Source organism: Mauremys reevesii, linkage group 6 (genome assembly GCF_016161935.1).
Source record: "Mauremys reevesii isolate NIE-2019 linkage group 6, ASM1616193v1, whole genome shotgun sequence".
Classification (NCBI taxonomy): Eukaryota; Metazoa; Chordata; order Testudines; family Geoemydidae; genus Mauremys; species Mauremys reevesii.
Genome location: NC_052628.1, coordinates 107,770,151 through 107,794,934, shown reverse-complemented (window position 1 = coordinate 107,794,934; position 24,784 = coordinate 107,770,151). Strand labels below are relative to the sequence as shown.

Below are 24,784 nucleotides of genomic sequence, written 5' to 3'. Positions count from 1 at the left end.
AAGCCATCTCAGCAGAGAGATGAGGAGACAAGTGAGCTTTGTTATCAGACTCTCATCCTGGCATGAAAGTGATGAGGACATTGGCAGGACAGCATGGAGAAGCTTGTACTGCCACTGTGAATACACTGACTAGGAGAAATCCGCTCATGTGGAGAGGGCCTACCCATGGCCTGTGCACTACTCACACTATCTTGAGGGAATAAGTGTGACTGAAGTTGTGTACAAATCTTGCCTGGGCCCTCTGCACAGGGGTGAATTCCATTTAATCATAGAGAGAAAGACTTCCACTTCCACTGTCATGAATCTGGAGCCTTTCACAATCAGCGTGTTGACTTTAAATTTAGAACCCATAAATAAATTGGAGTAGATAGCAGGAAAAGGGAAATGAGACTAGCAAAGGAAGAAGAAAAAAAATGCTTAAACATATTAGGATAGTATTTGTTGCCTCATAGAAATTTTTTCTAGCCTTTAATTATGACATACACTCCCAAGTCCCATGTGATTAACAAATTAATCTTGAAACACTGCCATAACTTAGCTGCAGATGGAAAAATTAAGTGGTATCTTTACATTCTTGCCCCCATCTCATTTAAGAGATATTTTGCAGCACTTGGATTCTAGTACATGTAATCAGGCTGCACATTTCCTATCACATCCAACACCTGGCTATCTCCCGTGTGCCAACTGTGCGCAGTGCAATGATATGTCTAGAGGTAATTATTCCTATCACCCACATAAGAGTAAAATATATAAGATTTATCACAGGTTTACCTTTTGTACAGATTTCATTTTTTACTTTAAATGCCTGTGTGGGTTGGCCTATGTGGTGAAACATTTGGATGTGCTTTGAAAATAAAAGTGTCTTGATACCCAAATATTAAAGGGTCCCAAGCCTTTGTCCTTATTCTGGCAATACTCTTTCTGGAGCCAAGATTCAAACAAACCACAGACAAAACATTTTCTGAACAAAAGAAACACACTACTATCACTCCCATTTCCAAAACGAAATTAGAGGTAGAGATAGGAAAATACTATGTATGTATTTTTATTTATGGAATGGGACCACAGGTGTAAGACAGGCACTTATAAAATGGCCTTAGAAATAGGTGAAACTTTTATCCATGCTCTGGCCCCTTTGCATCATGCAGAAGGGCTGTACCAGTATAAAGGAATCCTAAAAAGCCCTGGTTGTAGCTGGGTGAAGAAAAGAACATAAGAACAGCCATACTGGGTCAGATTAAAGGTCCATCTAGCCCAGTATCCTGTCTTCCAACAGTGGTTAATGCCAGGTGCCCCAGAAGGAATGAACAGAACAGATAATCATCAAATGATCCATACCCTGTCACTCAGAGGCTAGGGACACCATCCCTGCCCATCCTGGCTAATAGCTATTGATGGACTTATCCTCCACAAATTTATCTAGTTCTTTTTTGAACCCTGTTATAGTCTTAGCCATCAAAAAATCCTCTGGCGAAGAGTTCCACAGGTTGATTGTGCGTTGTGTGGAAAAAAAAGTACTTCCTTTTGTTTGTTTTAAATCTGCTGCCTATTCATTGCATTTGGTGGCCCCTAATTCTTTTTATGAGGAGTAAATAACACTTCCTTATTTACTTTCTCCAGTCATGGTTTTATAGACCTCTATCATATCCCCCCTTAGCTGTCTGTTTTCCAAGCTGAAAAGTCCCTGTCTTATTAATCTCTCCTTATATGGTAGCCCCCCTAATAATTTTTGTTGCCCTTTTTTGATTTTTTTTCCAATTCCAATATATCTATTTTAGATGAGGTGACAACATCTGCATACAAGATGTGGGCATAGCATGGATTTATATTGAGGCAATTTGATATTTTCTGTCTATTATCTATCCCTTTCTTAATGATTTCCAACAATCTGTTTGCTTTTTTGACTGCCGCTGCACATTGAGTGGATGTTTTCAGAGAACTATCCACAATGACTCCAAGATCTTTCTTGAGTGGTAATTTAGACCCATCATTTTAAATGTACAGTTGGGATTATGTTTTCCAATGTGCATTACTTTGCATTTATCAACATTGAATTTCATCTGCCATTTTGTTGCCCAGTCACCCAGTTTTGAGAGATCCTATGTAGCTCTTTGCAGTCTGCCTGGGACTTAACTATCTTGAATAGTTTTGTATCAGCTGCAAGTTTTGCAACATCACTGTTTACCCCCTTTTCCAGATCATTTATGAATATGTTAAATAGGACTAGGCCCAGTACAGACCCCTGAGGGACACCACTATTTACCTCTCTCCATTCTGAAAACTGACCATTTATTCCTATCCTTTGTTTCCTATCTTTTAACCAGTTACCAATCCACAAGAGAACCTTCCCTCTTATCCCATGACTGCTTACTTTGATTAAGAGCCTTTGGTGAGGGACCTTGTCAAAGGCTTTCTGAAAATCTAAATACACTATATCCACTGGATCCCCCTTGTCCACATGCTTGTTGACCCCCCTCAAAGAATTCTAGTAGATTGGTGAGGCATGATTTCCCTTTACAAAAACAATGTAGACTATTCCCCAACAAATTATGTTCATCTATGTGTCTGACAATTTTGTTCTTTATTATAGTTTCAACCAGTTTGCTTGGTACTGAAGTCAGGCTTACTGGCCTATAATTGCCTGGATCAACTCTGGAGCCCTTTTTAAAAATTGGCATCGCATTAGCTATCCTCCAGTTATTTGGTACAGAAGCTGATTTAAATGATAGGTTACAGACTACAGTTAGTAGACCTGCAATTTCACATTTGAGTTCCATCAGAACTCTTAGGTGAATACCATCTGGTCCTGGTGACTTATTACTGTTTATCTTATCAATTTGTTCCAAAACCTCCTCTAATGATACCTTAATCTGGGACAGTTCCTGAGATTTGTCACCTAAAAACAATGGCTCAGGTTTGGGAAGCTCCCTCACATCCTCAACCATGAAGACTGATGCAAAGAATTCATTTAGTTTCTCGGCAGTGGCCTTATCGTCCCTGAGTGCTCCTTTAGCATCTCAATCATCCAGTGATTCCACTGGTTGTTTAGCAGGCTTCCTGCTTCTGTTGTACTTTAAAAAAAAAATCCTATTACTTTCTGAGTTTTTGACTAGCTGTACTTCAAATTCCTTTTTGGCCTTCCTAATTATATTTTTACACTTCATTTGCCAGAGTTTATGCTCCTTTCTATTTTCCTCACTAGGATTTAACTTCCACTTTTTAAAGGATGTCTTTTTTTCCTCTGACTGCTTCTTTTACTTTGTTTAGCCACAGTGGCTCTTTTTTGGTTGTCTTACTATATTTTTTAATTTGGGGTGTACATTTAAGTTGAGCCTCTATTATGGTGTCTTTAAAAAGTTTCCATGCAGCTTGCGGGGATTTCACTTTTTGCGCTGTACCTTTTAATTTCTGTTTAACTAACCTTCTCATTTTTGTGTAGTTCCCCTTTCTGAAATTAAATGCTACAGTGTTGGGACACTGTGGTGTTTTTTACCACCACAGGGATGTTAAATTTAATTATATTATGGTCACTATTTCCAAGCGGTCCAGCTATATTCACCTCTTGGACCAGATCCTGTGCTCCACTTAGGACTAAACCAAGAATTGCCTCTCCTCTTGTGGGTTCTAGAACTAGCTGCTCCAAGAAGCAGCCATTTAAGGTGTCAAACTTTGTCTCTGCATCCCGTCCTGAGGTGACATGTACCCATTCAATATGGGGATAGTTGAAATCTCCCATTATTATTGAGTTTTTTATTTTTAAAAGATTCTTCTAAACCAGGATCTGGAGAAGACAGCCATGAGGCTGCCTCTCAGGAATGCCCTTGCAAGCCTTGGTGCAGGGAGTGTTTTGGGGGCAGGGGGCATGCAGTTCTGTGAAGATTCCAGGCACCCACAGTAGCCTTCTCAAGGTGCTCTAACTAAAACAGGCCCCAAGATCTGTCTAAATGTTGCTAGAGACCCCAAAGCAGGCCAGGACCAGGAGGGTAGAAGGTGAATTAAAATAGTTATTGGTTCCTTACCCTAGGCTGTGAGTTCTAAGAGGCATAGCACAGAATCTCACCCATATAATAAAAGCATTCTGAATTAATCTATCAAATGGCCTCCATGAGTAATTTGAGGAAAGTCTTTTCCTCCCTGAAATATAATTCTGTGCAGCCTACATTGGGCCAAATCCTCAATATTTACTCCTTATTCATGCAAAATTCCCCTTAAAGTTCATGAAACTAGGACTAGGGTAAAAATGAGTGGCTACTTCAATGATTTGGTCCATTGTAAATATTAACTGTATTTCAATATTCCTGTTGTTTCTTGTGTATGTATAGGAGTCTCTTCTCTGATTGGGTGAGCTTTGGATCACTCTCTATGTGAAGTACTTTGGTGTCCGCGAACACTCATTGAAATCAATAGGAGTTGTGACTGATACAATATTGCCTGATCCAGCGTTCTTGAATTTAACGCCGCCTCTGCTATGTTTGTGGTAAGATTTTTTTTTTCCCCAGTCTGAACCTTATTGTCAAGGATATTGACTTAAATCAGCTTCTCTTTCTTGGCTTATGTCTATTTCTGTTATATTATCTGTCTGCAGTCTCGCCTTTTCCATCAAGAAATACCCTGTTTTATCACATATATCATATTTAGTGTATAAACTCTTTGAGGCAAAGATAATGAGTTAATAAATACTCTAGGGACTTACTACTTTTTTTTTTTTAACATTCCCCTTCCCCCTCATCCTGCTTATCTGTCTATTCTAGGAACATTTGCTAACTAGATTGTATCAAAGCACATTTACAGTGACATAAGGTAGCAAAGAGGTCATGTAAACATCATAGTCCTCTGCATTGCAGATTCTAATGGCCAATTTTTTCACTCTATGGCACTTTTTTATTTGCTTGTCACATTTTTGACAAAGATATGGAAAAACAGTAACAGGAAGCTCTGATTTTTATTTTTTAATTCAACATAGCATAACTTAATGTGCATTGTAGGTCAAAAGAATATAATAGTCCCTAAAATACTATGGGTGCTAAGACTCAAGAATGCCCACAAATGAGTAACTGTGGGTGGGGTGGAGAGCAAAGGGCTATCAGGGAAGGTAAAAATTAAGGGATCCTTCCCATCCCAACTTAGAAAAAATTAGAAATCTTCACTGTGTATACTCGAGGCATTGTTGGTCTTAAGCCTGGGCAATATGAGCAATGATATGTGATGAAGCCTTACAACCTCCATTCTTGTCCCAAATACATTTGCCGGCTGTATTGCCAGATAATTTTTGGGCAGCTTTATAAATGGTGCGAGAATGGCTCGTATCAAATGCCCTGTGCAAATAGGGCAAATAGCAGGATAGAAGGCCAAGAGTAGGACCCATGCCTTTACTACCGCCTGGCTTATTGTAAGTGGATTTAATCAAATCTAATACCGCTCAGGTTCATTGTGCTTTACACCTTGGCCAAAAGGCTTTGTCAACAGTCCTATTACCTCAAGCTGTGATCTTATCAGATTTCAGAAGCTGAGCCTGTTATAGGCTCACTTTTTAAGGTTAGAAGGGAACATCTCGAGCATTTAGTCTGACCTGCACATCACAGGTCACAGACCCTCACCCCCACCCCTCTTGTAACAGGCCTGTAACATCTGGGTGAGTTACTGAAGTTCTCAAATCTTGATTTAAAACTTCAAGTTACAGAGACTCCACCATTTACTTGAGTTCAAACCAGCAAGTGACTCACGTCTCACCTTGTAGAGGAAGGCAAAAAATCTCCAGGGTCTGTGCCAGGGGGGGAATTCCTTCCTGCCCCCAAATATGATGGTCAGTTAGAACCTGAACATGCGGGGAAGAGCCACCACCCCGACACCTGGGAAAGAATTCTCTGTAATAATTCAGAGCCCTCCCAGCTAGTGTCCCGTCTCTGGCTGCTGGAGATATTTGCTAATAGTATTTGTGGAGGGGCCATATGTCATGTTACGTCTGGTTTCCAATTAATTGTAAGACACTTTAGAGCGAGGACTATGTCTACTTGTTCCAAGTCCTCCTATCCCTCCGTGGTGGCTTTTCAGCCCAGTTTAGACCCTCATCCTCCTCCCAGTTTAGCAGCATGCTCAGCCACTGATTTCTCTGTGGCTAAAACAAAGCAATGCAGGACAAAAAATAAATGAGGAATTAGTCTCCCCCAAACTTCTGTTCAGCTATGCTCCTGGCCAGTCCTCTCCTCTAACCACATAATTTTACAATGTAAGCATTAGGTTTTTCTCTATTTCAGCCATGACCTGCAGGAACTAACCTCTGAGGGGGAAAAAAGACTCTTTCAATATTCAATAACTTTCCACACTGGGGAATAAGCTGAGATCAGCAGTTTCACTTCACTAGCAATTTCTTTCCAGCCATTAATTAACAATAATGGCTAGTGAACCTGTATTCAGACTGGTTCCAGAGACACACAGAAAGAGAGTAGAGAATCTATGGAGAATGATACTCCGTCACCATAGGAAGCTTGTTCAAAAGAAAAAGATAAGCAATGTTCAGATTCTACCTGTGAGAGATTAGAATGCTTCGGGAAGAGACAGTGGGAGGCTGCCAGCAAAGTGGAATATGTTGTCATAAAAAAAATAGTATTTCAGTAGTGATGGTCTATTACTATATATTGGCCATTTGGTGCCTTATGTGAAATGAGCTGAGTTGTTCAGTTGAGTTCAGAGTAGAAAAAGAATTAAAAATCCTATCCCATTGGGCACTAATTGCAGACAAAAAGTGTTCCAGTCTCAGCAGAGATGCTAAGGACAGAATAAGCAGAAAGACTGATCCAGGGGCGGCTCTAGGTATTTTGCCGCCCCACGCACGGCAGGCAGGCTGCGGGAGGTCCCTGGTCCTGTGGATTCGGCGGCACACCTGCGGGAGGTCCGCCAAAGCTGCGGGACCAGCGGACCCTCCGCAGGCATGCCGCCGAAGACAACCTGCCTGCCACCCTCACGGCGACCGGCAGAGCGCCACCCGTGGCTTGCCGCCCCAGGCACGCGCTTGGCGTGCTGGTGCCTGGAGCTGCCCCTGGACTGATCTGATGTGGTCCCTTCAGAACATGTCCGAGGTGCACTAAGGAGGCACACATGGAAGTTTGTACTGGTGTTATCCTTAGGGACTTGCTTCTGTGGACAGAAGTCTTCTGTTTGTGAGACCGTCCAGCTGGCACCTTTCACAATCATTAAATTTAGTTGGTAGTAGTGGAGGAAAGACAGTTTGACTGCTTGCTGTGAATTAAAAAAACAAAACACTTGGTGCAGACCATTGTATTTCTGTTGGAGCATGTAGGGAGCTGGAAACTGTCTACGTGGGGGAGATGGTCTCCATTCTCTTTGTGAGGGAATGTGCCTAACTTTCTTGGTAAATGCAGGTGTTTGGATTATACTTTGTGAGCAACATTTGCTACAAATGCTGCATTCATTGCCCTTATTTTATGTTAGTGAATCATTTGCAATTTGAACCTCATTTCTGCTAATATATTCATTACTGGAAGGGACTAGACATGTAATCAGAACAAATGATTTTCTTCCCATGGATTGTTCTATTTGATAATTTGCTATTCATTTATAGTGTGTGATTGGTTACCTACGGTATATTGGACTATTTCTGCTCCCTGATTAGATCAATAGCATTTAAATTTCTATTGAAATGAGAATACAAACAGACAGCGAGGAGTATGATTTTTTTTAAACACGGGCCTGACCCAGCATCAGAATCCACTACCACAGATTGCTGCATTTCTGTGGAGTCAACTAGACTCTGGATGGGCACAGAGGTCCAAGCTAGCAGATCCTGGGTTGCAAAGCTGGGGCAATAGGCAGTACAGTGAAAGGAATAGTCAATTTTAAATTTTATAAGGATTCCATTTTTTTAAATAAAAAATCATATATCCTAGTCCATAAACCAGTACTTCATAGGTGCTACATAGTAAAAAGTTCAGAAATCCATTCAGGGGGACCTTTGATTTTTTTTCATTGTTATGTGATACCTAAAACTGCACAACAAACATAATATGCAGAAATGTCTGTTTGTGAAAAGCTGAATCATCCTCAGAATCACCTGTGAATCACTCTTGCACCACTAAAGAATTTTCATTTTGTTCCAACAGTTTGTTCATTACTTGATGTATATTTTCCCTGTATTTTTGCACAGTTCCGCAATCAGGGCAGGCCTTAGGGGCAGGCTAATCATGAGGCTGGCCTGGGGTGCCAAATCATCCTACTTGGAGCTGCCAAATCTCCTTGCTTTTTTTTTTTATTTGCTTGCAACTTTTTTTTGGGGGGGGGGGCACCAAAACCATTTTTTGCCCTGGATAATGAGACACCTGGGGCCAGCCCTGTCCACAATATTATGGTGACATTGGTAGTGACTTGATAGTGAAGTTTCTGTTGAGAAAAGCACTTGGAGCAGGGTTAAGATCCTCATTTTGCACTTCTTTGATTAAATTGAATCCCTAACTTCGGCACAATAACACTTTAGGGGACACCCGAGTCACATTTTTAAAGGAAAATATGTACTAACGTTCCCTTTTTAATGCTTTTCAATCTTCATTTGTAGATAGGATTCCGCTCGGTTAAACTTGGACAAACACTCTGTATATGTAAGCCAGTCCTCTGACCTATCAAACCAATTTTCCCCCAACAGCCAGACATTTTAACCCCCCCACCTTTTTTTTTTTACCTCTTTGCCAAATGTGTAGTTAACTCTCAGATTCAGTGGCTGCAAGCTGCAATTTCCTCATTAATAACACTAAGTCTTAGTAATCAGTCTCTATTTCACTGTGCTCTTAGATTAGAATACCATCCTCCACTACAATGACAGTTTTTATCTCTTGCTCTTTATACAACATGCATAATGTGAAGGAACTGCATGGGCACAGTTGGGGTCAAATAGACATGTTTACTAGCTATGTACATCATACAAGGCCTAGTTACATAATGGTCTAGCTATTGGTCTGGCAGGGTGGTTACTGGAACACAGAAGACCATTTATGGGGGCCACTGGAGGGCTCAAACTACATATTCCTTATCTACATTTGTAGGGTAATGCTGTACCCCACAAGCATATGTTGTGATATTTCATGAATTAGTGGCCTCCAGGTATGTTGTTTTAGGACATTTGTTACCTAAGCAGATGAATACAATTCAGTGAAAAAAATTAATTTAACACTAAAAACATTTTTTCTAATCAAGAGTATGTGGGGTACAAATGTACCCTAAATGTGTTGCACTGTTATCCTCTATTTTAGTAGTTCTCTGTGCACATTTGCTTCCAGTGAGAAGAATAGTTAGCATGTGCTAAGTAACAATGCATTGCAGTGAGAGCGGTTGCTGCATACAGTCACCCTAAAGGAGAAGGTACTCCAGGGAGGTTGGTCCCTTCAAATCCGGCCTTATTAGGGATCTTCAACATGCAGTGGACTGATGGTGGAAGCCTTTGCCTAACACCTGTGAGGGACTTTAGGTCTAGGTATTGTACTCCAAATACTGCACACTCTGAGAGACTCTTGAGGTGATTTTCTGTGTTGTGTAATTTGAGATGGTGAACAAATGGGGATGATATTCTGCTTCTGACCACATTAAAAAGATTTTCAATTCTGAAAGGGAATCAATGTGATGATAATGTATTAGATGATAGTGACTTTGTGCCAGATGGTGTTGAGAGTTGCTCTGAGAAGGCAAAACACGTTTGTTTGAAGATGAAAGTGATGTACAAAGAAAAGTTTGTGTTCAGCCCTAAAATAAGACCAGAAGAAATGTATCTGGGGATAACTTCATCAGAATTCAGCTTGATCTGTGTTGGAACAATCCATTGAAAAGAGCTAGACATACCCAGTGAGATGCATCCAAATTGCAGCAGAGAAAATTATCATCAGTGTTTGGGTTTCCAAGGCAACTCACTCTGGTTTCCTGCATTCCAAAGAAGAGCAAGTCAGTAATAATGCTATTGACAATACATCATGACAAGGATGTAGAAGGGGATAAAAGGAAACCCCCCAATTCTCCACTACAAAGACCCTAAAAGAGGTGTTGATAATATGGACCATCTTGCACGAATGTACTCCTGCAGGTGCAAGATAAATCCATAGCCAATGTTTCTTTTCTTCAACATACTTGTTGCTGGCAGTGCAAGTTTCATGGTTTAGGTCAGTGAGACTCCTGCTTGGCACCCCACTCAACCAAGACAAAGAAGGTGCTTGTTCTTTGTCAATCTAGGAGAACAACACAGAGATGCACATTTTAAAAAGAAGAATCCTTGATGCCATCAAAGCAACACTCTCATCCCTTGTCTATCACTGAAAACTAGCCACCACAGGAGCACCTAGTAAACTCAGCAGTAGATGCTGCCACATTTTCCCAAGGTTGGCTTACTAGAAGAGCTCCAAGCAATGCGGACTATGCAGTGAATTTGTATTCAATGAGCACTCCACATTGTTGATGATGATGTGTGAAAATTGCATATAGGCTCTCACTGAATGAGATTCCTGTTAATTCTTTTAATTGCCTTGTTAAAAAATTTTCACATAAAACATTAAAGAATTGTTCTTAATTTCTGACTATTTGGGGGACAAAATTCCCTCACAACACAGTTAATGTAACTTTTTTTCCCTCAACACGGGATGAAGGTTAAAGAGATCTAAGCAATCCTATACACTATGTTCCTAGTAGCAGACCATAGAAAGATGATAGTCACACCAGTGCTGGGATTTATAAGGCAGTGGTTTCTACTGCAAACATGCCCTTTCATCACTTTTCATCTTGATTGTATATGTGCAGTATGAAGGACTCTATTTCATTCTAAACTGTCAAAATGAAACAAAACTTTTAGTTTCATTTCTATTTTAATTGTCATTTTGTTAAAGCTTTTAGAAATGGAAAAAGTTCAGTTTTTCATTCTCTGGTTTTGATCTCTTTTAAAAATCACATCTAGCCCTCTTTCCAGTGTGTGTTTAAAAAGAGAGGAAACCAAAATTCCAAAAACTTGAAAATGAGAAAAGTTTGGTTTTCAAAGACCAAATTCAAATTACATCTTAAATATAAACAAAGCAAAAACTCTCATTTTATTTCAAAAAGTCAATTGAAAATGAAGAATTTTCTAACTGGAAAATGAAAACAATTGAAATTGACATTTTCCAAAGGAAAAAGTTGATTTAGATATTTTTCAATGAAATTATTTTTGTGCAAAAAAACCCTTTAACCAGCTCAATAGGTAACATAACTGTACTTCTGACTCAGTTTTAGACATGCTGATTGTGTTGGGTTTCCCATTTTTAATGTTTTCTCAGTTTTGTCAAATTCTGTTAATTTTCTACAAGATTTCAAGTTATTGTCATTACATGGAAATTGGGAGTTTTATATAACTGATTACATGTAAGCATTTAAATTAAATCATAGATGCTATGGATAACATAGGGCCAAAACATACCTACACAGCATAAAATATAGGGAAAGGAAATGTATACCTGTAACTTTTCCCTATGTGTTTAATCAGCAGAAATCACAACACATGTTTCTCTTGAGGTGAAGCAATTAGCAGGATGTGGAAGGGGAAGAAGCCATGGCTTTGTAACCATTCAGCCCACTGAGCAGAGCTATTCATGTAGAAAGTGTTCCATAGCTTCACAGAAATGGTGTGTTATGTGCCAAACAGCTGTCACTCCAACCTGTACACACTTCCCAGGTCACACTTCAAGTGTGTCCAATCTCCTGCGGGTGTCAAATAGGTGGTGGCATTTGACCCATAGTCTGTAGATACTCACTCTGGACCTGATCCAAACCCACTGGAATCAGTGGACAGACAGCTATTGACTTCAGTGCGGTGTAGCCATTTCTACAGTTTATTTTTATATATATACATTAATGGATACCTACAAAATACAAATATTCACTGGTGTGCGATGGGCAAGAGCAGTGAACACTGTTCCGAGGCAGCAGTGCTGGCGAAACAGTTCCTGGGTTTGTGGTACATTGTCAGAAGCTGGAAGCAGCAGGTACAATTAAGTGAACTGTTTTCCTTTGAGGGTCAATGCGTTTAATGACTATTGTCCCTATTCTGTTCAAGTTCTTACACCATGCCCATCACCTTAGTGTATTAAACCTGGAGCCCGTATGCATTTATTTAAAATTCAAACAACTATTTTTTTCAGTTCCATCTCTTTCCCTTCTGATAGCTCTGTGTCCACCCCTTGACTCTCACTCTGCTCCCCTTTCTGTATCCTACCTGCACCAAAGTCATCTCTTCAAAGGAGTCAGCAGTGCTTCTTCTCTCCCCTACTGTGCGTTCTGCCTCCAGACTTGAGGCTGGATTTGCTTCTGAGCTGGTGCCACTTTGTTCCCTCCCCTGTACTGTTCCTTATCTTGGGCTACACCCAGCTGTGCACCGACATGAGAGTACTGACATGTATTGTACTGTATTGACCTCAACATAATCCCTGTCCTGCTGCCGGAGGCAAATAGCATTATGTTTTAAAATTGGCCACGTGACCACCATTAATGGGATTTTAGATAAAATCCCAAGGGTTATTAGGTTTATCTATAATTTATAAAATGTTTCTACGTTTTGTAATATAGAAATACATTGCAAAGTGAAATGCACACTGACACAAGACCATTACGTACTGCAAACTACCATATTTCATGTTAACAGACTATTGTCACTGTTATGGAGAAGAAACACTGATATATAGAGAAAAATTCCTAACAGATCTGTTACCCTCTGTACTTTCTTTTCCCTTTTTTCTTTGCATTTACATCTAACAATCCCCCAAAGAACCTAGCTTCACTTTTAGTCCTTCACAAAATCCCTGAGTTTCTCTTTTCATCTGGAGTCTCCTTGCATACTGTGTGTCTGTCATCTCACCTGATACATAAGGCTTCACAAAATTCCAAGTAACTGCTAGAAGACTTGAGGAATGCTGTATAAAAGAAATTATGAGAGCACAAGGATTACTTTGCTCTCGGGGGATAGCACTGAACTAAAATCAATCATATGAATTAAGAGCTTTGACAAATAAATAATTCATGTTAAATTAATTAACCAATTGCCAAGACAGGCTTAGTGCGGTTTTCCAGGTTAGCCTCACAACGTCAGCAGAGCCATAATGGCCCTGTCATTTTTGCTTCCTGCATTCACGATTCAAATTCAGAAATGGGATGTTATTTGTTTAAAGCTTTAGCATCAGTCAAAGGCTACTTTTATTCCCTTTATTACTAGCCAAAATAATGCTGTGTGCATTTCTCTCCTTTTATTCCCTCTCTCACCCATTGCAAAATACCAAAGAGCAAAGCAACTATTTCTTCATAAACACTCTGACTACTGTGTTGAATAGTGTTGACATTTACATAAACGGATTGCAGTATAGTTGTTGAACATATACTGGGACGATTCTCTAATCCCATTTTAATTAGATGGATGTTGCAAGCATACAAAAATCACAAGCTTCACTCCCTGTGGTGATGCCATACTGGCAAGGAATCAATCACCACGGCTCTGGTTGCCATAGAAACTGATAGCTACTGCACCACCATCTAAGTGGTAAATGATTGGTGGTGTACTCATAACACAGGGAGAGCAATGAGTTTTTATATCCTGTCCAGCAGCTGTGCCAGAGAGTTAATTAAAAGCAGAGAACATGAAATAAATCTAAATCTGTGAAGAAATGAAATGTACAGTACAAATTGAATTCCCGTGTTGGACAGAAATTAATATGCAGTGCAAACCACAGAGCTGCCTGAACAAGCAGCAGCTAGGAATCTTGGGAAACAGTACCTCTGAGGCAGTCAAAGCTGAAATGTGGAGAGTGTACTTCCTTATCTTATTACTTAAACAAGCACTTTGTTCAGCGGTTGTGTTGACTGATGCATGCAAATTGCAACCTCAGATGTTAAGGGTTTGCTCAAAAGCAGGAAGGACAAAGCCTTAACTAAGATTTAATTAACAAACTGTTAGCAACTGCAGTTTATCAGCTGTGAACATGATGTAAGTAAATGTTTGTACTGCTGTACTAGAATCCACCAGACAACCTCTGTGAAAGTCAATGTGTTTTTATTGATAAGCTGTGAATTATAAATTCATATTTCAAATATCACAGGTATGGTAACAGCCTTCTGAAATGGCTTTCCCAGAATAAAAGTTTGTTCTGCCTAAAATAAAGTATTTTCCATCCAGTGGGCTGCAACAGATCAGGTATGAAATATTGAACTATAGAGAACCAAGTTTCCTTAGACCACTTCTCCCTCCCCAACAAGCTTTACTATTTCAGCAGCATCATTTAGAAGACTGACTCCAAGTGAACTGTCTGCAGAGCTCTGTACTGTTTAAAAAGTTAAACACTTGCATAGGGCAAATGAACCCAGTGAGCAAACATGGACAACAACAAAAGTTCTTTCTGCTGGTCACAAGTGAAATTAAAGAAGGAAATGCTAGCAGTGTGCAAAAGTTTCATTCCAAAACTCAGAGGAGTAAATCTCGATCTTAGGTTCAAATCTCGAAACAAAACGACTATTGCTGAGTTTCAGCTGAACCATTTTTAGGCCCCCTCAAACCTCTAATCAAAGCTCAAAACAAAATGTGTTTGCTGTCCCTGGAAAGGCACAAGGTTTCAAGACTTCTGCAGTTTTTGATTTTGCAATGAAACTTTTGATCCCTATTGACTTGAACAAACTCTTGTGTACACATGACAGATGGAATGGGGTGAAAGCAGCTGGATTCATTTTTAGATGTGGCTCTGTGTCATGTAACCCTGGCGGCGTTCCTTCCCGTTCCTTACCATTACTTTGGAACAGTCAAAGAAAAGCTCTCTCACAAAGAACCCTTCCTACATTGAGTCCTATGGCTGTGGGGATGGAAGTTGGCAAGTTATCATCAGTGTTGGGGGATACCCATACAGTGCAGTCATAATAAACAAAGCTTATGCACTTGGTACGTGGGCAGGTGTGGGAGGGGGACAATTTCCTTGTATACTTGTACGGTGAAGTAAAATATTAATGGTACTAGCAGTATTTCCTGTTCTAGGGCATACCTTCTATTACCTTTTCACTGTTACGGAAGGTATCATAAATAAGATGAAACTTCCTGTTCACTATCAGGTCTCACTGCATTGATTAAAAGAGTTCTCATTAATCTGTTACCCACTTCGCCTCATGAAGAACATTGGTGAAACCCACTCAGATCAAACAATGCTTACAGAGCAGCTTGGTCTTCTTCACCACCATATGCTCAAAAGCTACATAATGTAAAGGTGACTAAAGACTGGAATGTCAACTGTCCACTTCAGCAAGTAGTTTGTAAAGCCTCTCCTTAGTGGCTACAAAAATTTGACTGTAACCTTAAGCAAGTTGCACACCCCTAGAAAGGATACGTTAGTTTAGTGCTTATTTTCCAAAGCTGCTCAGAAAAGAGTTTTTTCTTAGAAAACTTCCATTATTTTTTTTTTCAACAAAAGAATTGAAAAAAAATCAGGTTTCATTAAAACAAATGTTTCTTGTTTTTCAGTTTTCATAGAAATGTAGGACTGGAAGGGAAGACCTCAAGTCCAGCCCCCTGCAATGAGGCAGGACCAAGTAAACCTAGACCGTCCATGACAGGTATTTATCCAACCTATTTTTTTTTAAAAAAAAGCTTCCAGTGATGGGGACTCCACAACCTCCCTCAGAAGCCTATTCCAGAGCTTGATTACTCTTATAGTTAGGTCTGGTCTACACTGGCGGGGGAGGGATCAATCTAAGTTACGCAACTTCAGCTACGTGAATAACATAGCTGAAGTTGATATACTTACATCAACTTACTGTGGTGTCTTCACCGCGGTGAGTCGACTGTTGCTGCTCCCCTGTAAAATTTGCCTGCACCTCTCACCGAGCTGGAGTACAGGAGTCAACAGGAGAGCGCTCAGGGATTGATTTATTGCATCTAGACTAGACGCGATGAATCTATCCCCACTGGATCAATTGTTGCCCGCCAATCCAGTCGGTAGTGAAGACATACCTTTAGAAATTTTCTCCTAATATTTAACCTAAATATCCCTTGCTGCAGATTAAGCTCCTTACTTCTTGTCCTACCTTCAGTGGACATGGAAAACAATTGATCACTATCCTCTTGATAACAGTCTTACAGTATGGGCAGTCTTCTTTTCTCAAGACTAAACATGCCCAGTTTTTTTTTAACCTTTCCTCATAGGTCAGGTTTTCTAAATCTTTTACCATTTTTATTGCTCTCCTCAGGACTCTTTGAATTTGTCCACATCTTTCCCAAATTGTGGTGCCAAGATTCAGACACAGTACTCAAGCTGGGGCCGTACCAGTTCCAAGCAGAGCAGGACAATTACCTCCTGTGTCTTACATAAAACACTCCTGGTAATACAACCCAAACTAATATTAACCTTTTTTGCAGCTGATCACACAGACTCATATTCAGTGTGTGGTGCACTAGAACCCCCAGATCCTGTTCAGCAGTACTACCACTTAGACAGTGATACCCCACTTTGTAGTTGCGCTTTTGATTTTTCTTTCCTAAGTGAAGTACTTTGCACTTGTCTTCATTGAATTTCATCTTGTTGAATGCAGACCAGTTCCCCAGTTTGTCAAGATCATTTTGACTTTTTTAAACCTGTCCTCCAATGTGCTTGCAACCCCTCCCAGCTTGGTGTCATCTGCGAATTTTATAAGCATACTCTACTCCATTATCCAAATCATAAATGAAAATATTGAATAGTACTGGACCTAACACTGACCCTAAAGACCCCACTAGATTCAGCCTCCTAATTTGACAGCAAACCATTGCAAACTACTCTTTGAGTCTGCTCTTTCAACCAGTTATGCACAGACCTTAGTAACTTCATCTAGACTACATTTCCCTAATTTGCTTATTAGAATGTCAGGTGGAATGTCAAAAGCCCCTTACTAAAATCAAGGCATATGATGGCTACTGCTTCTCCCCTATCCATTATGTCAGTAACCCTATCAGCGAAGGAAATTAAGTAGGTTTGGTATCGTTTGTTCTTGACAAATGCATGCTGACTATTCCGTATAACCCTAGTATCCTCCAGGTGTTTACAAACTGATTGTTTAATAATTTGTTCCAGTGTCTGTTTTGGTTATTTTGATTTACAAAAACCTGAAAGCTAGAAAAAGGCCAGTTTTCATCAACAAGATGTTTTGAATTTAAAAAGAGGAGACAGAGCATGTTGAAATTTGAGAGGCTATTTATAGGCCTCTTGGACTTTACATACTATAAACGGGTATTTTATAATGGGTTATGATGGCAATATGATGCCTAATTTAACTAGCATTATATCAGAGAAGTCATGTAACTGTCCTCTAGGGCTTAATCCTGCAGCTCATATGCATGACTAACTGCTATTGAAGTCAAGGAGAGTTTGAAAAGGAATGCAGGCTTGGATTCAGTTGTCAGCATCCGTTATAATTTTGGTCAATGATGTTACACAATAGAGGGTTATAAACTACCATTGTGATAGGTTTTACCACTCGCTCTCAGAAAAGTAGCTCAGATTAGGGTAAACCACAAAGGTTTGGGGGTTTTTCCCCCCTGGAACAAATATGTTTGTGGCATGTGCCAGACTAGTGTGAATAAACTCGTTGGCTACTAAAGTTAGTTAGCAAACAACTCTCATGGAGTAATAGGGAAAATATGTTGGTCATCTACATTTTTAGCTAAATGAGTTAACTGCCTCGTCCTCTGAACAGCATGTAACAAAGGCTGCAGTGTGTGTGTGGCGTGATGGAAGGGGAAGACCAGAGAGGGGAGGAAGTAAGGGGTAAATAAACTTTGTAGTTAACTGCTTTATCCCTGCAATTGCACCTAATTTAGGCTGTGTGGTGGTTGAAAAGAAATTGAATAGTATATGCCTATTGACCAAATTATTAAAATGCATGCCTACAGCCATAGGCGGCAGTTTTGTATAATTTTTGGTGGGGCCCAAAATGGTGGTGCCCCCCCCCCAGCTCCCGCCCTGTAAGTCGATATAAAATGAAGCTACAACACGTCAGTGCCACAAGATTACAAGGGTCAATTAAAAGTGGAAAATCAGAAGCAGCACTTGCCTACTTCAATATACAGTATTATATTTTGTTGCACCTGTTGTGATGAAGTGGGAATGTTCTTAATATTTTCTCTGAATACTGTGTGGGTGCCTCAGCTTCCTCTGCAATGTGCCAACTAAAGGTGATGGGGACAAAGAGATCAGGTGGCCTCCTTGTCCGGAATCGAGACACAAAGGCCAGAGGAGGGAGTGTCAGTTTGGAGCTGGCTGGAGAAATGGGGAGAGGCCCAGAACTTGGGTCTGGGCTCCCCACCCCCCAAGATGGACCTGACTGAGGGATCCTGTTTTCTGTATCCACACGGTCTGTTCTAGACTGTGATCCTGTCATCTAATAAACCTTCTGTTTTACTGGCTGGCTGAGAGTCACGTCTGACTGCAGAGTTGGGGTGCAGGGACCTCTGGCTGCCCCAGGACCCCACCTGGGCGGACTCACTGCGGAAAGCGCATGGTGTGGAAGGGCATGCTGAATGCTCTGAGGTCAGACCCAGGAAGGTGTAAACTTCTTGCCCTGGAGACAGTATGCTCAGAGAGGAGGCTCCCCCAGAGTCCTGACTGGCTTTGAAGGAGTGGTTCCAGAGCATCCCAGCATTCCCGGAAGTCCGCACAGGCACTAACACTCCCTCCTCTGGCCTTTGTCAAGAAGGCTAACAGCATTTTGGGCTGTATAAGTAGGGGCACTGCCAGCAGATCGAGAGACGTGATCATTCCCCTCTATTCAACATTGGTGAGGCCTCATCTAGCGTACTATGTCCAGTTTTGGGCCCCACATTGCAAAGAAGGATGTGGAAAAATTGGAAACTCCAGTGGAGGGCAACAAAAATGATTAGGGGGCTGGAGCACATGACTTCTGAGGAGAGGCTGAGGGAACTGGGATTGTTTAGTCCACAGAAGAGAAGAATGAGGGTGGATTTGATAGCTGCTTTCAACTACCTGAAAAGGGGTTCCAAAGAGGATGGATCTAGACTGTTCTCAGTGGTAGCAGAGGACAGAACAAAGAGTAATGGTCTCAAGTTGCAGTGGGGGAGGTTTAGGTTGGATATTAAGAAAAACTTTTTCACTAGGAGGGTGGTGAAGCACTGGAATGGGTTACCTAGGGAGGTGGTGGAATCTCCTTCCTTAGAGGTTTTTAAGGCCCGGCTTGACAAAGCCCTGGCTGGGATGATTTAGTTGGGAATTGGTCCTGCTTTGAGCAGGAGGTTGGACTAGATACCTCCTGAGGTCCCTTCAAACCCTGAGATTCTATGATACTCTAAACTGACCACCAAATTTAAGTAGTGTGTTTTTCCCGTCAGGTGAGGACTCTGGGGCAGGGCTGGGGATAAGGAACTTGGGGTGCAGACAGGCTGCCCCAGGGCTAGGGCCAGAGAGGACTCCCCTCCACCCTCCCTGGCAGCAGCAAGCTCCAGGGGAGGGACCCCTCCTCTCCCGCCCAGTCACTGCACATGCTCCTAGGGTCCCTCTCAGGTCCAGAAAGCCCACTCGCCTCCCCTATGGTGGGTACCGGGGGGGGGGAGGGAAGTTGCCATCACGTGTGGCCTCCCCTGCTGCCACCCCTCACCATAGCCTCACTGGGGATGGGGCTGCCCCTTGCCCAGCATGGTGCAGGAGTGGGGACTGCAGGGTGGTGGCTGGGGAGGGGCAGAGTATCACAAAATTCACCCAAGCCCCAGCTGCTCAGGTCTAGGAAGCTCCCCTCCCCAGTGGTGTAGCCAGGTTCTAACATCAGGGAGAGCGAACACGTAAAAAAAGGTGCCAGCCAACATATCCAATTACTAATCAGGTAGTAGGATTTACAGTGCTATAACAAGAGATTATGCTATTATCATTATCCAGTCAGCTTGCACGCTACTATTTTGAATTAGTGATAATTCAGAGAGAGAGAGAAAGAAGAAAGCTGAATTTAGAGAACAATTATTAACCAGATTCCTGGTTATCCACCAGCCACTTTGCTCCAGCCCATGGCACAAAGCACCATAAACGCAGTAGAATCTGGCCAAGAGACTATTCACCTCAAATTGGCATCTGCTACACTCCCCCCGCCCCCAGTCCCCACTATTCAGGATGTACTGAGTGAAAAGGTGGCGTTGTGGAAGCATTTAGCAGGCAATTGAAAACTCCTATAGAGCACTGTGCAGCCCCTGAGATCACTGCTGAGTTCTGAGCACTGGGTCTGCAGCTAGTCAGCAGTGAGATGAGGAGACACAACTGGCACCTTAAAGCACCTTTACCCCCACCCCCTTCACAAGCTGCACTAAGCACCGTTTCACAGCCCCAGGTGCAACACTGAGGGAGGGTAAGTGGGGGGGGGGGCAATAACCCAAAGTCGCTCCTTTGCCTCCTGGCCCTGCTGATCCCTCAGCCCCCTCTGCTGAAGAGAGACCAGGAGAAAAAAACATCCCCCCTCCCCTTTTCCTTCCCTCTCCACGGGCACCAGCTGGGCTTCAGAGCCCCCTTCCCTGCCGTGTGGCTGCCTTGCTCTGCACGGGGCTGCTGCTCCTCAGTCCCCCGCCGCACTTGGGGGGGCTGCCCTGCCGCCCCTCCCGGCAGAGCCCACCCTGGCTGGCTCAGGGAACTGGGCAGCTGCGAGTGGATGGGCGCCTCCTCCTCCTCACCCCCGGGGAGCCCAGCAACCGGCCGACCTGCCTGCAGCCCCCGAGCCAGCGAGCAGGGCTGGGGCTGCAGGAGGGCGGTGCAGAGCCCAGAGCCAGCTGGCGGCCACACGCAAAACCCGGTCCGGACTCCATGTCCGGAGCCCAGTGCTGGCTGCCTGGAAAGGTGCTGATTTTGTAAAATGTGCTCAAAGGCTTGGGTGAGCGGGGATGCTCCGGGGCTGGGGGTGGTGATAGTAGTAGCCAGGGGCCGGTGCCTGCTCCAGGCAGGGCCAGGGGAGAAATCCAGCTCCAGATATTGGTGGAGCACAGCCCCCAGCCCTGAATATTCCTGGGGCTGGGGCCCCTGGAGCCCATATAACTCGGCACCTATGCCTACAGCTCCTTAGAGAGAAGAGACGTTAGACTGAAAAGTGTATGAGCCAGATAAATTGGTATAGCCAAACGAGCAACAATGATTTACCCCAATCTAGATTCTGGTGCTAAATCCCTAACCCCTGCCTAGACTATTAATACAGTGAAAATAGTTATGGTACAATATAATTCTTAGTATGCAAGAATGAAAGAAATATCAAAACAAGTTACATACATGTCGTTACATCAATGAAAAAAATATCCTACTGCGTTATTTGAGACATTGGTAGTCATGTTATTAAAGACTATATTATAAGACATTTGCCCAAGGGGGCAGAGCTAGTGTCATGAGACATGTCATTAAGTGCATGTATCTAAGAAATAATGGACCTGATTCTGACAATACTCCTAAAGCAGAAGTATTGCCATTGAAATCAGTGGAATTACAACAGTGTAAAAATGACATGCAAGCAGAATGAGGCCCAAAGGCTCAGAGGTAAGGATAAGGGCCAGAGCCTCAGCTGGTGTAAATCAGAGTAACTACTGAGGTCAATGTTTATACTGCAAATTGACTTTAATGGAGCTACAGCAGCTCAGCATCTGGATTCCTCAGCGGATGTGCACAAATGCTTCCAGTGGCAGGACGCTGCTGTTGACCCATCTACTATGTTTTTCTATTTATATCGTCTTGTAATGGGTCATCTTTGCTGGAATCAAATTCAGCTCCCTGTCTGCCCACTGTGCTATGTGCTGAACTCATTCACAACAAGCTGCGTTTGATTTGGTGCTTCAGTCCATTGCTTCTGTTCTCATCAAGATTGGCACAGTCGACATGCACGTGTTCTGTCCTAGAGAATCCAATCATCTCTCTTATTACTGCTAAAAGGCATATTTTTATACACCTTCTTCCTCTTCTTCCTCAGCTACACTGGAACAAAGAACACTCCTCCCACACAACAGCTACCCCAAATGTCATGCCTTGACATCTGTAGAGTGAAGTTCTTTATCCAGCTGTCAGTGCCTGTGCACTTATAAAATGTCATGTAACTTTTTTTGTCTTTTGTTAAATGTTAGGCTACAATGTATTACCATTCCAGATGTCTGGATTATAATATGGCTCTGGACACGCATTGTTCAGAGCTGTGTTCTCATTGGATGAGTAGGTCATTTTAACAACATCTGGGCTGCAGTGCACTGTATCTCAGGGCGAAATTTTCAGTGATGCCTAAGTGATTTAGGTGCCTAGTCCCAGCTCCCCAAAGGTATTTAGGTGCCCAACTTTCATTGTGGGAATTTACATCCTAGTATCCCCAAAGATATTTAACTCCCATTGACTTTCAAAGGGAAGTTAGGTGCCTATGTCATATAGGTGCTTTTGAAAATCCCACTCTCAGTCTCTAAGGCTCAACTGATGAGAGACAGTAGCTGGACATTCCCAGTGGAGGAACCCAAATTTGCAATTTGCTCACAGATTAGTGACCTTCAGGCTACAGTGAAAGGCTTATTCTGAGGCATTCTTCCCAGCACTGGTGGCATATTCAGGCCCCTCTCCTGAACGTAAATTAAGTTGTCATGGGATAAGAGAGAAGATCCTTTCATGGACTGAGAACTGGATGCAAGACAGGGAACAAAGGGTAGGAATAAATTGTAAATTTTCAGAATGGAGAGGGGTAACTAGTGGTGTTCCCCAAGGGTCAGTCCTAGGACCAATCCTATTCAACTTATTCATAAATGATCTGGAGAAAGGGGTAAACAGTGAGGTGGCAAAGTTTGCAGATGATACTAAACTGCTCAAGATAGTTAAGACCAAAGCAGACTGTTAAGAACTTCAGAAAGATCTCACAAAACTAAGTGATTGGCAACAAAAAGGCAAATGAAATTTAATGTGGATAAATGTAAAGTAATGCACATTGGAAAAAATAACCCCAACTATACATACAATATGACGGGGGCTAATTTAGCTACAACTAATCAGGAAAGAGATTTTGGAGTCATCGTGGATAGTTCTCTGAAGATGTCCCCACAGTGTGCAGCGGCAGTCAAAAAAGCAAATAGGATGTTAGGAATCATTAAAAAAGGGATAGAGAATAAGATGGACAATATCTTATTGCCCTTACATAAATCCATGGTACGCCCACATCTTGAATACTGTGTACAGATGTGGTCTCCTCATCTCAAAAAAGATATACTGGCATTAGAAAAGGTTCAGAAAAGGGCAACTAAAATGATTAGGGGTTTGGAAACGGGTCCCCTATGAGGAGCGATTAAAGAGGCTAGGACTCTTCAGCTTGGAAAAGAGGAGACTAAGGGGGGATATGATAGAGGTATATAAAATCATGAGTGGTGTGGAGAAAGTGAATAAGGAAAAGTTATTTACTTGTTCCCATAATATAAGAACTGGGGCCACCAAATGAAATTAATGGGCAGCAGGTTTAAAACAAATAAAAGGAAGTTCTTCACACAGCACACAGTCAACTTGTGGAACTCCTTGCTGGAGGAGGTTGTGAAGGCTAGGACTATAACAGGGTTTAAAAGAGAACTAGATAAATTCATGGAGGTTAAGTCCATTAATGGCTATTAGCCAGGATGGATAAGGAATGGTGTCCCTAGTCTGTGTTTGTCAGAGGGTGGAGATGGATGGCAGGAGAGAGATCACTTGATCGTTACCTGTTAAGTTCACTCCCTCTGGGGCACCTGGCATTGGCCACTGTTGGTTGACAGGATACTGGGATGGATGGACCTTTGGTCTGACCCAGTATGGCCGTTCTTATGTTATGTTCTAATAGTTGCCGTGTAACAAAGTGAATTGTTAGTGGTAGCTGGAGTGAAGTTAGGTTTTCATTCTGTTTACCAATTTTGTGTTCTATAGCCTGATTCTGATTTACATCATTGTAGCCCATTTAGATAATACTCTGAATAGACACTTGTTTAAGTGTTATCAGACCCTATATGTACTGAACATTTAAAAAGTCAACCATTACAATACACTTACCACTGCTATATCCTGGATTAGGTATAGGAGAAAACTTTGATATCTTAGATACCATTGCATGGCATTGTAACAGGGTTCACTCTGCTCCACCAGTTTCCAACAATATACAGGCTTTACAACAGCCTGACCAGGAACAGACTAGGAGACTCCAACTCCCTCTGAGCCTGACCTCCCACTCTGCCCCCCTTTTCTCTCACTTCCTTCCAGCCTTATAGCTCCTGCTAATGAGGCTGGCCGGTGTGGTCAGTTACCAGGCAAAACATAGGGTGGTTCACCTAGCCCCAATCCATTCTCCCAGATTGGGGCTGGAGTGGCAGCAGCTGATTAAGAACTTCTGTAGCAGCACCCTGGCACAGGCAGTCATAGACCAATACTGTCCTTTGATATGGTAAGAACTGCATTTTAAACAAGTTCATGGCACTCAGATGCTAGTGTGGTGTGTGCTAAATAAATGTGTATAGAAATAAATGTGTTAAATGAAGTAAAAAACATAGAATTAAATATTAAAGCTGTTAAAATATAAACTAAATAGGAAGATTTGAATCTCTCCCAGGGGACACAGGCATTCCATTGCCACAACAGATTCATCACCTGATCGTCTTATTTATATAAGCAATGTAAATATAAAGAAGTTGGTTTTACATTCACCCAAGCATACTCAGAAGAGAGAGAATGGAAAAACCTTCCCCCATTATTCCAAAATAGAATGGGGGGGGGAGCAGGCTAAGCACGTTCAGCCTAAATCCTGCAGTTCTTTTAGAGCG

At 42.0% G+C, this 24,784-nt stretch overlaps 1 long non-coding RNA gene across 1 annotated transcript; it reads right to left on the bottom strand.

The window, feature by feature from the left end:
* Nucleotides 1-8,751: 8,751 nt before the first annotated feature.
* Nucleotides 8,752-24,183, bottom strand: LOC120408449. Its single transcript, XR_005600694.1, has 4 exons — nt 24,021-24,183; nt 12,869-12,923; nt 10,123-10,220; nt 8,752-9,918 (listed from the first exon to the last, which is right to left on the bottom strand). It is a non-coding gene; the product is annotated as an uncharacterized LOC120408449 (long non-coding RNA).
* Between the last annotated feature and the right edge of the window lie 601 nt (nt 24,184-24,784).